This window comes from Medicago sativa, chromosome 6, assembly GCF_051527215.1.
Source record: "Medicago sativa cultivar Bolivia chromosome 6, Bolivia_mono, whole genome shotgun sequence".
Lineage (NCBI taxonomy): Eukaryota > Viridiplantae > Streptophyta > Magnoliopsida > Fabales > Fabaceae > Medicago > Medicago sativa.
Genome location: NC_140754.1, coordinates 18,656,477 through 18,672,458, shown reverse-complemented (window position 1 = coordinate 18,672,458; position 15,982 = coordinate 18,656,477). Strand labels below are relative to the sequence as shown.

At 28.4% G+C, this 15,982-nt stretch overlaps 1 long non-coding RNA gene across 3 annotated transcripts; it reads left to right on the top strand.

Moving 5' to 3' along the window:
• Positions 1-2,934: 2,934 nt before the first annotated feature.
• On the top strand, positions 2,935-7,419 carry LOC146913439 (uncharacterized). 3 transcript variants are annotated; one of them, XR_015013560.1, is made up of 7 exons: positions 2,935-3,288; positions 3,894-3,978; positions 4,289-4,320; positions 4,905-5,009; positions 6,602-6,689; positions 7,026-7,101; positions 7,193-7,419. It is a non-coding gene; the product is annotated as an uncharacterized LOC146913439 (long non-coding RNA). The 3 variants fall into 3 exon arrangements; XR_015013559.1 differs by lacking the exon at positions 7,026-7,101 and having other exon boundaries at positions 2,937-3,288; positions 6,602-6,771; XR_015013558.1 differs by lacking the exon at positions 7,026-7,101 and having other exon boundaries at positions 2,947-3,288.
• The last annotated feature ends 8,563 nt before the right edge of the window (positions 7,420-15,982 follow it).

The window sequence follows — 15,982 nt, the reverse complement described above, 5'->3', positions numbered from 1 at the left end:
TTTATTTCATTTTAGGGTTTGTTTCTTTGTATTCTATAATATTGTAAAATGGCTACTAGTACCAATTTATTTAATAAATATATTCTCCCTTCTCGAATTTTCTAAACTGATAGTTTTTTACTTTGATTGTAAAGGAAATAAAAAAATAGTATTATCTATTTCATTATATACTTTGTCACCAACCTTACATTGATTTGGGAATAAATAGAGTTGGATTGTTTTAACAATGTCTCAAGTTTGAGTACTGTTGATGGAAAAAAATATGGTTGGAATGAAAGACTCAATAGTGGCAAGCCAAGTTCTCAGACCCAGTAAAAATGGCAAGTTAATTCTCGTATATGAAGATTAGTAACCAACATAATGTAGTACAAATGATAAATATTTGTACATTTTAACCGTTTAGTCCTGGATTTGATCTCTAACCGGTGTATATATATGGGAAAACATTATTTTGGAAGAGGTCAACGTTATAAATTGATATCATAAATTGATATCAGTTATCTTAAGGGGATCAGTCTCCAAAGTCCGCGCAGAGAATACCTTTGCTATACCCAAAAAACACAATGTCAAACATTAAAAATGGACACTCTCAACTAGATTTGGTTTACCTTATTACTTAAACGTAAAGTTGGTTCTTTCCATTTTTGACAAATAACAAGGTGTCAAATGGATTTCTGCTTATGTACGTCACAATTTTTGTCCTAGAATGTCTACCACATAAAGGAGTGAAAGTAAGTTTTTTAAGGATTTTTTTAATTCAAGTACTCATTGAGAAAGTTAACATAGTATGAAAAGGCTCTTGATGCACGTTAAAATATGGAAAGATGAAAAAAAACTTTAAAGACAAGAAATTCAAAGCCACTTTTGCCAACTTTATATCCATCCAATGGAAGAAGAAGCATCAAAAGTTTATACAAGAAAAATGTTTAGAACAGTTCAGGAAGAGTTGGTTGGCTCTCAAATATTTGTCGCAAAAAAAGTTAAAGATTCTAATAAAGTTAAGGTTCACTCCCTTGAACTATCTAAAAGAGGTTCACGATCCGAAAAACATCATGATATTGCAAGATTCAATATTTGCAAAGTGCGGTTGCAAAACTTGATTTATTGGATCTTGAAGAATCTGATGAGGAGTTTGTTAATTCAACATCTAAAATTAATGAGGATGTCCATGAACTTTGCGAATGAAAATTAGTTTGGAGTTGCGCAGAAAAGGTTCATCTACTTGTAGTTATTATAAGAATAAGGATCAAACCAAAAGTAAATGACCAAGTTTAAATAAAACAAGGTAGCTTAAAAATGTACATATCATATCAATTTTATTTTTAATTTTAATCATGTTAATTTGATTCTAACACCCTGCATTTTAGGTCTGATATTTCCAACAATCAATTTTCCAAATCTATTTGTTGAATCTTCTAGTTTGGTTGAATAATAGGTAATAAAAAATTTATTTACTGTTACTACTTTTTCTAATGTACATATCCTTTCAATGGTCTTGCAATCTCTTGATTATATTTTGTGGAATACATTGATCACATTTGGATAATTTGTAGCTAACTAGCTAGCTTAATGTATTGACTTGTGCTTCATTTTTTACTTCGTAAGTTATGGATTTATGACAATGCGTAATTTATTTGTATGAGTATCGAAGGGCCCTGTTAGTATTGAAATATATAAGAGTATTGTGACGAGTCCTTTATATTTCAAAGATATTTATCTCTCCAAATGGATGAAATGGAGAGAATACCAAATGGAGAGGATCTTAACTCCATTGCATAAGTGTAAGTTGGCTTGAGAGCTATTTTATAATCACTACAATCTGGTGTATGGACTTGGTATGGTTCTTGGTTATAACTTACAAGGGTTGTCTCACTATCTTTGAATTTGAACCTTTAATTGGTGTAATTTCAATTGATAGGAGGGTGTAAATATCAATATGTTTCCTAAAGAGGGTATATATGGCAAAACAAATGCAAAGAGGGTCCAACCTTTTATCAGACTTCAGCCCAGTAGCCCTTCACCCTTTTTATTTTATTACTCAGCAGCATTTCATTTTCACACCCCCTGCCCAGCATTTTCATTCTCACACACCCTAGCATTTCATTGGCCAAAACGCAAAACTTAGAAATAAAACGTAAAATACAGATGCAACACGTAAAATGCAAAATATCTACTCTTCCCATAGACTAGATTTATTTTTTTATTTGAGGATGGTTTTTGGTGTTTCAAATTGAAGCGAACTCGAATTTGTATTTAGATTTCATAATATACTAATATGACTTTCATCATGAAAGTTTCATGCTAAGGATATCAAATTTAGTCTTGTGTATTTTTTTTAAGTAACATCAAATGATAAAGAGTTTTCATGCTACTAGGTATGAGGGAAATGTATTTTACTTAAATTTGTAGGGTTTGGTTTGGCCCACCAACACTTTTTTTGGTTTGTTATTCTTTTTTATTAATAATATATATATATATATATATATATATATATATATATATATATATATATATATATCTTAATCTTAATCTTATCTTAATAATATACAAACATGAAACATGTTATAGACCACCAATCCAATGTGTCAACCTCTCAACCCCTTAATGCCACATCATCATTAAAAACTAATTTTATTTTTGCCATTTTAAGCATTCACACACTACAAACAATAAAATATAATAATCTCACATTTTCCCTCTTCAATTCAAAATTCAAATTTCAAAATTTTTGGAATCTTTATTTCCCACCTCCTACTTTTTATCTCTATCTCAACCAACATCACTTTCTACTCTTCTTTATCTTTTGCCATTTTAAACATTCACACAATCCAAACATTAAAATATCATTTATCTTATTTTCCCTCTTCAATTCAAAATTCAAATCTTCATTTTCCTCATACTTTTTCTCACATCTTAATCAACACCATTTTCTATTTTCTTTCTCTCTCATTAATTTCAAACTTCTTTCCCTTTTCTCCTCATTTTTTATCTCACACTCAAACCTACCACCAGCCACTCCCTCTTCCCTCACACTCTCTCTCTCTCTCACACGTAAAACAGAAAGAAAGAAAAACACAACCCATTTTTCCTCTACCTTCTTTCTTCATTTCCGTTCAATTTCGGCCTCATCCCGCTAAAAGTAAGTCATCATCATCTTCATCTCTTCATCCTCTACAAAACCACCTCATTCATTTATCCATTCTACCAAGTTGAATTTTGAGACCACCGCATCGGAATTTGAGACCACCGCGTCGGAATTCGCTCTCCTACTTTCCGGAGTATAACCAGGTTCTCTCCTACTAGATACACTTCAGTAAGCTTTTTTTATATCAATAAATCAATACACCCTAGATATTGATTCTTGATTATAAATTTGAAATGCAACCTTTTTATTGTATGCTCTAAATCATGAATTGATGAAATTGTTGTAATTAGTATTTTGTTGATTTTATCAAATTTTGATGAAATGCAAATTTTGCTGTTTTGGTCCTTTTGTGTTGAATTTATCTTATTTTTGTGTTTAGATAAACAAAATTGTTTGCATTTCATTTGATTTTTTTTATTTGACTTGATGTTTTTTATTGTGAAATTGAGAACTCACTAGGTGTTTGGGGAAATGTCTCAAATAAGAAAACCAATGATATTGTTAGAGTTTATTCAAGCAAGATTGTTGTTAACAAGATTATTTTTATGCTTTTCATAAATTGTTGAATTGGTTATGAATTTGTCTTAGTTTTGTGTTTAGATTAACAAGAGTATTTATGTTTTATTCAATTTGTCTTATTTTGAGCACTCACAAAATGTTTGAGAAAATGTCTCAATAAGAAAATTGATGATAATGTTAGTTTTGATATTGATATAGAACAATTTTTGTTGTATTTATTTTTTTGCAGTAAAAGATGAACAAATTTTGAATATCTCAAGAGTTGGAGCAGTTCTTTGCATCATAAATTGTTGTTGATTAGTTTGAGGATATAGGTATGGCATTTAATAGTTTCAGATTCAGTTTACCATTTGATGGTATTTGACGAAATAAATTTTAATGTTTTTGGAGCCTACATTTTATAATGTTTTTGTTTGAAATTGTTTATTTTTTATGGGACTTCAAATTCAGGGGATGACAATGTAATCTAAAATTTTAACAAAATTATAATGCAGTCATTTTTTGAAAACGTAAGTCTCTTTTTGAGGGTTACTTCTTTCTTTATTTTTTTGAATGTGCCCGAATTTGCATTTTGATTTTTCATAACAATGATCTAACACTATGTTGATTTTTTTTTTGTTACAGGTTCATTACTTCTTTTCAATTGTAATGGAAAGGTAATATATTTTATATGTTGCTACTGTGTGTAAATTAAGATTGAATTGTGTTCTGAATTTTGCTAAGTTGGCTTTTCTAAATTTGTTTTATTGTTTCTATTGTATCCTTACTACTATTTCATTACCAAGTATCATATTTATTAGTTGCTTCATCTCTACAACTTGATTTGAGGTTGAAAAGGGATTTCATGTCAAAGTACTTTATTTGAAAAATGGTACTCCATGTATTTTTTTTCTCTTTGTTACATGCTCAAATATTTGTTTACTTATGCGCCACATTGTCAAATTGTGTTTAATGTGTTTAAGATAGACTGGTGCACGAAGCTATGAAGCATATATTTGACATTACAAAATATTATTAGTGTGTAATTTTTTGTAATTGAAAATGCTTTTTTTTTTTTTTAGTTTTAATACTACTATAGCTGCTAGGTTTTGTTTGACATCTGACAGATCTATGCATAGTAGTTTTAATACTACTAATTCAAAAGATTGAGTAATAAAGCTCCTATATAATTTTACTTCATTTCTATAAGTTTACTTGGTTGGGCTCCTACATAACTATTGATGTTTTTTTGTTTGTGTAGAGATTAAGATGAGTGAACAAGAACATGCGAGACAATTTACACCTTGGATGTTGATTCATGTCTCGAGAAGATCACATGAGTTTAAGAAATTGCATTTTGCAACAGGTAGTGTTCCATGTCTCAATTTTCATTTTTTCATTTTATTTCAGAATTAACCTTTTGATTAATAAAACCATTTCTGTTCAGTTCATTTGTTCCTGGTTTTTTGGGTTTCTCTTCATGAATATAATGCTAGATACACAAAACAAGTAATTAGAGGCATCAATCTTAATTAACCTTTGAGTACTGATTAGAGGCATTAAACAAGTAATTAGAGGCATCAATCTTAATTAGAGGCATTAGACAAGTAATTAACCTTTGACTACTGATTGCTTCCTGCATTTTTACAATAGATTCGATGGAAAACAGGATCATTCTTAATTACATTCCGTTATGTTTTTCTTTTTCCTTTATGTTTGCAAAAAAATCAATTTTGGTGATGTAGATGACTTCTCATTATCAAAATTAAAATTAAAAATTATGTAATAGTGTTTTGGGACAAATACCTCAATCTCATTATCACCCTTATCTTAGGATCTTCATTTAAAATTGATTCAGTAAGAATTTGGACATAGCTAGATGACTGATGGGTGTGTGAAAGGTATTTATGTAGCTTGGTTGTGATATGCGCTAATCCCTTTGAAGTAAGCATTCATAATTCAAGTCGCTTGGATCTCTTTGCATTTGAGTTTTTCCTAATAGTTAGATCCTTTTTTCCCCGTCTCTATGTATGTATGCTTTTTCTTTAATAATAGTTTTTTATTTTGAATTTGTGATAATATTGTCTAGCATAGGCGTTGAATTTGTAATTTGAATTTCCTCACTTAAGTTTCAACATTGAAAACAATTGAAAATTAAGAAACATTTTATTAGGAGAAAATCTTTTCTCAAGAATCGCTCACAACTTTGTTGTTTTACTTCACATGTAGTTTTCACCGGGTATAGTTTCTAAAATTGGTAGTTATTATACTTTTTGTTGGATTTGTTCTTTGTTGGAAGATAAGAATGATAAATTATAGTGAATTACTAAATTTATTGCTTCTTTTTCCATGGATAATACGTGGGTGCAGTTCTGGGCTATGATTGTTTTGATGATTAGTTTTAAGTTATTTATGATGGATTATACTTTGAATGTGTTTCAATATGTTGTTCATTAGTTGAATTAGTGGAATTGGTTGAATCTGAAATACTCTCACCTTAATCCTTACAAGGCTTTGAGAAGTATGCCAATATTTTATCAATTATATATTAGATTATTAGACTAGACTTTGTCAATTATCTATAAGACTAGATTTGTCAATTTCTTTTTGGTCAATGAAGTCAATTATCTTTGAGACTAGATTTTGTCATTTTCTTTTTGGTCAATGAAGTCAATTATCTTTGAGACTAGATTTTGTCATTTTCTTTTTGGTCCTTATATTTCTCTCTTTGGCAAAGGATGAGTTTTCTCACCCGATTAGCTTCTTTTGTGAAGTGCGCCAAGGGAAAAATCAGCTTCTTATAAGCACTATGAAGTTACTTTTAGGGTTCAAAGTTTTTTTTATAATAAAGCATATTAGTATATTTAAGTACTATTTCTTTGGGATCAATTTCATATGCAACATATGACTGAATAAATATTACCACTATTAGTTATGATTTTACCATTTCAATGACAGGATATAAAGGCTTGAAAATATATCCATAGCCACAAAAAGAAATAGGTATTTGATTCAAACACTATGATTCGAACACGGGAGGCTATAGGTATTTGATTTAACGTCAAAGCTTTATATTCCTCAAACATGGGGCTACAAATATTTAATTTATGTTTCTATTTATAATGAAGGTATAATCATATTTTTATTAACATTTGTATTTAATATATTGGCCAAAGTTATGTAATTGCTTTAAATTAAATGAACTATATGTCTTTGGTTGACATCTTTATTTTTATGATGACAATAGCATTTGATTTATCTAAGAATTGCATTATATATTTTTAATTTTGTGATAATTTCAGAGTAAACTTTTGTTTTGTTATACTATGCATTGCTAATTCATACCTGATTTGCTAAAACCTTAAATCTATTTTGGATGAAGATGGCAATCCATGTACCTCTACAATCAATGTTGTTTTCCGGAGGTTTTTGATAATTTGTAGGAATTAGCATATCAGGTATGAATATTTTTAGAATTAAGTTTCATGTTTATTTTTTATTATACAACACACATTAATAAAATGAAAAAACCTTTGTTTGTTGTTGTAGTTTACTTTTGGAGCGGTATACCATCGATGCACCGTTGTGGGATAAAAGTTTTTTGCGAGTTAATTGGTGTTTCCAACAGTTGAAAAGAGTTTGGTGTTACTTTTGATTTATTTAGTTATTTGAACATTATTGTTCAGGGTTATGTAATCTCTTTAAATTAAATCGAACTATTTGTCAAATGTTGGAATATTTATTTTGGTTATGACAACATGTTATTTGTCTAAGAAGTCCAATATGTGTTTATTTTGGTCGTAATTTTAGTCTTATTTTCTAAACATATGTCAGATGATGAAATGCAAATTTTGATGATGAAAACACCTTATTTAGCATAATAGTGCATTATATGATGAAAACACCTTATTTTTGTAATGTCACTATAGAGCTATTTCCCCGTGCGTTGCACGGGTGGAAATCCTAGTATATATATGTGTGTGTGTGTGTGTGTGTGTGTGTGTGTGTGTGTGTGATGTGTATTTGATACACAGTGTTTTGGGGTGTCAACATAGTTGAGATTTCAAAATATTGTATTATGGTGACTTGAGATGACAGCATAGCTGAGATGTCAATCGTCGTGATTATTGCATGTCTCATTCATCATTTATCAACAAAAAAAAATTATGATATATTATATAAGGGGTCATTTTCTCAAACTTGACTTAAAGCCCATAAAATGCTAAAAAAGGTGTTGAGCAGGTGTTGGTTTTAGTGTTTTTGTGCTAATGTATTACTGTTTTGTCTACTATAAGAGGTTAGAAAGGATCTTGCTTAGTTTTATAATAGACATACCAATTAAAAATGAATCAATAAAAGATGGGTAAACATCTATCCACCTTTTTTAATGGTAATATAGTTGTCACCTTCTATTATTGATAAACTCAAGCATTATTTGAAATTATACTTTGTGATATACATATAAGGAATCCGCTGAAAAAATGGTTAATCTAATGATGAACTCATTTTTGTGCAAAATCTTTTGCACTTAATTACAAATGTCTACTACATTTAATCACTAATAACAAAGATAAGTTTGTAGTTGAGTTAACAATAAACTGAATTTTTTAACTCAAAAGCAGTTGATATTTTAATTTAAGTATTATACGTCTCATTAGCACAATTACAATGCAATAATAGCACGTCTAAACCAATGAAGTAAAAAACCACTCTCATAAGGCTTCGACCCTCTATGTAATAAAAAAAATTACTCATTTTAGATATTACTTCACTTATTATAAAAACGTATTATGTTAGACAATTGTTTAACCCAAATACCTCAAGATTTTCCCTCTCAAGCTATCATTAAAAGCGTGGTTAACATGCTATTTTCCACCCACTCTCTATTAGATACGTTTTTGAATTTTGAATTGTCATTTTCCTCCCATCTAACTCCAATAAATTCCCCCTTTATTTCCCTTGTAATCACCCTTATTTCCCTTGATAAATTCGTCTTTTTCTTGAATTTTGAATTGGCTTTGATAATATTACAATTAAAATTTGTATCAATTTGATGTTAAAAAAATGTACAATGGAGAAGATCCAAATTTGATGTTAAAAAATATATGATGTGTATCTGTTTCTTTGGGAGAGAGATGATATGATATTAATTTTTTTGAATAAAATGATATGATATTACTATTATTGTGTAAATAATATATTTAACAATGATTTCCTTACTTTGTCAAAATAAAAAAAAAATTATCCACTTAAATAATGATGTCCTGATCCAAAACCCCACTACCCTTGTAAAAACCCAGAAATCACAATGTCTCGCCTCCCACTACCCTTGTAATTGGTGATATTTTGTTCAATCAATCACAATAATGCCTTCTTATTGCCTCCTCTCCCAGAATGAAAGGAGGAACGATCGACCACGCTCAGCCGCCATCTCCGCGGCCTCAAACGAATCAGCTGAGACAGTTTTTAATTTCACCGCCTTTACTTTCTCAACAATTACTCTTACTTTCTCAATTTTATCCGATAAACCCCGGAAGGAATATGAGGATATTCCCTTCGTTCTGTTCGGGTTTCTCTTTGTTCGGCTCAACATCGGTCCAACTGAAATATTCTTTAGCATGGGTGTTACCAAATTCCGTAATTATCCCTTCACAATGGTTCTCTTCCTAATTTTGAACACTGTGCTGAATTCCTTTGCTGGAGGGTTGATTTCATTGTTCACATCTTTGCTTGTCTGTGGTTGTTGGATTATGGGCTTTGTCTTGGTATTGATGATTGTTAGCAGAAAGAAGAACATGCATGAAGATGACATACTCCACAGAGCTAGGTCAAAATTCCTTTTGTTTGCAGGTGCCGTAAGTTACATCGGCGTCAAAGCCGTTTATTCCATTATCACAACCACCTTACTCGAAGAATACGAAACAGCTATCAAGAATATGCCATTTTTTTGTACCACAGTGTCTATCATCTTTATTCTCTTTGTGGCTGTGGTGATTATGATTTCAAAATGGGCTAAAAGGTTCGAGGAGGCTATAGTAGTACAATGACTAACTTTTTTTGTTACAAACATGATTAACTCATTACATTAGTGATGTATAAGGATTGGTATTAGAGATATAAAATTTGGTTACATATTCATTACATTAGTGATGAGTTAGTTGTTTTAATAATTTTGTTTATTAATAACAAATGATAATAATTTAATAGTTATGTTAGTATTTTTCTTATCTATCAGGTTTTGAACACTAGACTTTTAACTCTTTTAAGCGATGCTAATACAAAGGTAAAAAAATTATCATTTTATTTTAAATGTAATTAGTATGCTCTATCAGTAATGTATAATTATTTTATACATACATCTAAAGATGTGTTGCCATATCAATTAATGAATATGACAACTCGTGTGTTTTTCGTATTTATTAATTTATATGAGAACACATTATTAAATATATATGTAAAATAATTATACTATGAGTTGATATGGCAATCATTAAATTGTTTATTTTAAATCGTATTAATTTAGTATAATTATGAAATCATGGTAGAATAATAACTAGTTTAGTAGATGTTATTTTTGGTATTAATGTTGACTTGTCTTTATTATATTTAGATAAATTAAATTTATATCCACTCTTCTATTTAACTATATGCAAATCAAAATAGTATTAGTTTTTTTTTTGAAAGGAAAATAGTAGTAGTTGAATTCATTCTATCTTTTACTAATGTAAAAAGTTAGATAAAGTAGCTAGTTCTATGTTATAAATAAATTGAGTCAATTTGAACCCGGTTAAGTTTTTTGATTGAAGTCGATGAATATTGATTCATCAAAAAACATAATCGGCAGTCAAAACAAACATTTTTCTAGCTCGATTCAGCTTGTTTTAAGTTCAGGAGCAACTCGATTAGGCTTTTCTGCTTAAATCATATAATTTAAAAATCATTTTTTAATCAAAACAGTAAAAAAATAAATTATATGTTTAATCTTTTAATTTTTTTTTAAATATGCATAGATTGAATTAAAATAAAATCTATCACAAGTATATATTTTTTTAAATTTTTGTTTTATTTGTCAAAAAAAAAAGTATACATTGTTTAAAAGATAGATATAGATCAATATGCAGACGATATTGAAAACTAAATACATAACAAACTACAAAAAAAACCTAAAACAATAATACAAAAAATCATACTAAAATTAGTACATGTAATATAGACAAAATCCAAGGTAATTGCACAATTAGAATTAGATTGTTTTAAAAACAAAAACTCTTCCAACAAAAAAAACTCTTCTATTTATATATATATGTATATATATTATGAGTGTGTTTTGCAGTGCATTCATAATTGGTGATAAGCTTTTGCTATAGTTTTAAAGTGAACGTAACCTACATATGTCTTTTTATGGTTGCATAGTAAACTCCATAACCAAAGGCGTGTCCTTATCACAGCTCAACAGTGCTCCGATACGTTATCGAGAAGTGGATTTTCGTTCGTAAATAGCACGGTAATAGGGAGTGGACTTGTTTATTTTGGAAGACCATGGACAGAGTATTTAAGAGTTGTGTACTCTATGCCAAAAATGTTTTCCCCTTAGGATGGGATGATCATTTTGGCTTGAAGGATTAACACAATAAATCAAACACTTTGATTGATTGTCTTTATACATATTACTTCCTGCGGTTCTAGATACAAGGAAGTTAAGTCAACAAAATTTGATTTATTTCGTGTCCAATTGATCCAAATACATCAATGTTTATTGACCAAAATGCAGTGAACCGGAGAGAGTAAAATCTAAATGCAGTGAAGGGCTAATTGTATAGATTTGTTTGTGTAAATGCAGGACATAATTATATTATGGTGAATACAAGTGCTTTGGACCTGGATCCAACTTCACTAAAAGAGCTCCATGGGTACGGAGTTTGAAAGACGAAGATGCCCAATAATTCATCAACATACAATTCATCAAAGGAGATACTTGGCTCATTAGCCCTCCTTATCAACACAATTAGGCCCTGAGGAATATCTTTAATGCTTTAAGACTTGATAGGATATAAAAATGTGAAGTACCAACGACTTATGACCTTAGCACTTATTTGCAAAATGTTAGTTCATATTTAATAGAATTCAGGTTATAATATTATATTGGAGAAGACAGATATCACCCCTCCTTTTAGGCTTTTTATTGTTTGCAAACTCTCATGTAGTCAACAAACAATGTACTTAAATTAAATGTTAGATAATATATTATAGAAGACAAATATCATCATGAGTAATAGTGAACTATCTAATATATATGATTCAAAAACTACAATGATATAGAACACAAACACCATTATTATACACAAACAAGACACAAGACCAAATAACTTATAATGTGTAAAAATGTATTATGTTGTGGGTTGAAAGACACAAGAGTTTATCAGTAATTAAGCCATTTACAAAGTTCAAGATTTACCAAGTATTTGAGTTATTATTATTATTATTATTATTATTATTATTATTATTATTATTTGAATTGTTATTAATTAGTGCGTGCGTGTGTAAATGGAAATGTTTTTTTTTTGACATATTCATATTCTAATTGTGGAGTTACCTTGGGTTTTGTCTATATTACATGCATTGGTTTTACTGTGGCTTTTTGTATTATTGTTTTTGGTTGTTTGTAATTTGTTATGTATTTAGTGTTTTTATATTTATCTACTTATTTATCGAGGTATGAACTTTGTATTTGTGTCTACCATTTAAACAATATATGTTTGTGATAGATTTTATTTTATTTCAATCTTTGACTTTTTAAGAAAAATTTAAAAGTGAAACATATAATTTTTTTTTTACCTTTTTGATTTAAAAAATGATTTTTAAATTATATGATACAAGCCGACGAGCCTAATGGAATTTTTCGTAAACTTAAAACGAGCTGAATTCGAGCTATAAAATGTTTGTTTCAAAGTCCAGTTATGTTTTTTGCTTAATCAATTTTTATCGATTCGAGTCAATCTTAAACGACATCTAATCGACTCAATTTATTTCAACTTGAGACTAACTACTTTGTTTGACTTTTTACATTATTAAAAGATAAAATAAATTCAACTACTACTACTTTGATTTCCATATAGTGGAATAGAAGAGTGAATACAAATATTACATCACTCTGTTCCTTTTTTAATTGTCACATTTAGACTTTTTACGCAAACCAAGACAACAAATAATTTTATTACTTTTGATACAACAATTTTTTTCTATCAGCCTTAATCATTTAATATCTTATTTTATATATTTATCTATCTGCAATAAATATCTAAGGATAATATAGGTAAACTAATATTTAATAATGTATTGGACTTTGAAAATGACAGTTAATTAAAAACAAAAGTTTTATGCAAAAGTGACAATTATAAAGGAACATATGGATTATTTATCTAAACTCTAAAGATAATAAAGACAAGTCAACATTAATACCAACAATAACATCAACTCAACTTGTTATTATTCTACCATAAATATGATTTAAAATAAACAATTTAATTAGTATACATGAGTTGTAATATAAATTAATCTATGCAAACACATGACTTGTCATATTTGTTAATTGATATGACAACGCGTCATTGATACATACGTAAAATAAATGTATAGTACTGACAAATCATAGTACTAATACTAATTAAATTTAAAATAAAATGATAATATTTTTACCTTTGTATTAGCAAGGATTAAAATAGTTAAAAGTCTAATCTGATATATGAGAACAATATTAACATATCAATTAAACATTTTTTTAAGGAAACATATAATTAACTTATTATCATTTGTTATAAAAAACTTATTAGAACAACTAACTCACAACTAGTGTAATGAATATGTAACTAAATTTTACGTCTCTAATACCTATCCGTAGTAGATAATGTTAACCTAACACTCAAAATGTGTTTTTTAATGAACACTCAAGATGTTGAATAGTTCATTTTCATAATTATATTATCAAGAATGAGTTAATCATGTTTGTCAAAAAAATAATAGTTAATCATTGTACTATGGTAGCCTCCTCGATCCTTTTAGCCCTTTTTACTTGAGTTGTTTTCATTTTCAATCTCCAGAATTAATATACATCATTCACTTTTATTTTTTTTATTTGAATTTATTTTTTCTCACATATTTAAAGGTTAAGATTCCCTTGGAAAAAAATAAAAGAATTTTCAATGGAGAGATTATGTGACCAACAACCATGCAACTATGTAAATGCACCTTCATGCACTCTTGTTGATGTGGTAGTTCTTTCTCAAAGTACCAATAAATCTTTAATGAGTTAGTTGTTGTATCGAATTCTCTTATTAATTTACTTTTTTTCACCAAAACATGGGTTAGGTTACAAGAATAAACATTTATCTATCGAATATAAATTGTTCGATTCACACCAAAACATCACAACAAACCTTTTTTTTCATAAAAATTTAAACAATTAAAAAATGGGTTAGGTTACAAAAATAAAAACCCGAAATACACAAAAATATTATATCTATATTATATATAAAGAAAATTGAAATGTTAACTTGTGCCTTTAAGACACAAGTTTAGAAGCCAAATGTAGAAATTTAATTTTGAAAATCGTGCATTCAATATCTTGAAAGATTAACACCTTAATTTTTTCAATACAAAACTTGTGTTTTAATTCTTCTTTTAGATCCTTAACTTGTGTCCTTGGGACACAAGTTAACATGACCCATAAAGAAATAACATTTTTTTGTTCTATTGAGCTGGTTTTTTCTCCTTTCAAAATTACCGTCAATTTTCAATACAAATGCAACATATAACAAATAGATAAGAGTAAATTCAAATATTAAAAAATTGTAACAAACTTTTCACGAAAACATCACGGACAATAACTAAGAACCTCAAATAATTTATTAAAAAAGTGGAACAATCATGATTGTTTTTGTTACGACACAAAATATATCGTGTACAAACACGATATGAATATATGTATATTTGTTTTTTCCTTCATCCTTAATAAAATGTAACAAACTAGATCAAATATATATCTCTATAAATATAATCAATCATAAAAGAAAAATTATCATCGGTACACTTAGATAAAATATTATCAAAGAGCAATCAGAGAGTAAAACACCGACTATTAACTCATCCATTCTCTCAAAGGTAAGTCTTTTTAATATATCTATATTCTATACTATATATAAAGATAATAGCCCCCTTTGGGCTGACTTTTTCTCATTCCCAAATTACCCTCAACTTTAAATACAAATAGCACATATAACAAATAGATAATAATAAATTCAAATATTAAAAAAAAATGTAACAAACTCAATCCTTATTGTGCCCAATATAACAATTTTTTTTCTTATCCTTTATCCCTTAAAAAAATAATGGGTGGAAGTGTAACAAAATAAAAATAAAAAAAAGTAACAAACACAATATGATTATATGTCCACTTTTTTTTTCCTTTATACTTTAAAAAATGTAACAAAATGTTTCAAAAAAAAAGGTAACAAACTAGATCGAGTATATCTATACTATATATAAACAAAGGGAAATGTTAACTTGTGCCCTAAGGGCACAAGTTAATGATTCAAATATAGAAATTATTTATTGGAATGTGTGCATTGTATTTAATCTTTAACTTTTTAATGAATTCAATGCACAAAATTTTAAAGAATATTTCTTCTTTTAAGTTTCTTAACATGTGCCCTAAGGACACAAGTTAACACTACCCATAAACAAAATATAATTTTTTGTGCTGACTTTTTAATTATCTCAATTATACCCTAAAACAACTTTTTCTATAATAATGATTGTTTTGTTGGTGTAAATGTAATTAAAAAGATAAGAATTCATATTATATTATTTTGTTATATTGTTGGTGTCATTTCAATAGGTAAACACGTTATTTTTGTTGTTATGGTTTGAAAACAACGATCGTATATATTTATACTTTCAATCAAAATCAAAATTTTATAGAAAAATATCGTTCATAATTTTCAAACGTGCAATAAAAAAAGCGGAAAGACAGACACATGAGTACTCATTTTTTCGCTAGCTATTATAATATTTATGTATGAGAAAGTCAATAACTTTTTTTGTTGGGTCTACATATTAGAATAAAACACACACAAAGTGGTGAGACATACAATGATTTCATCCAATAAAAAAGTGAGTGCTAGAGAGAGTGTTCAAGAGTGAGTGTTGCTAACATTCCTCTTACTCGCAATACAATAATGAGAAAAATTTAAATATCGTACTCATACATATCCGGTATAGATACTTCACAGTAAATCACAAGTACAATTGCTTTGGAATTTGCTGTAACACCCATACTAGACG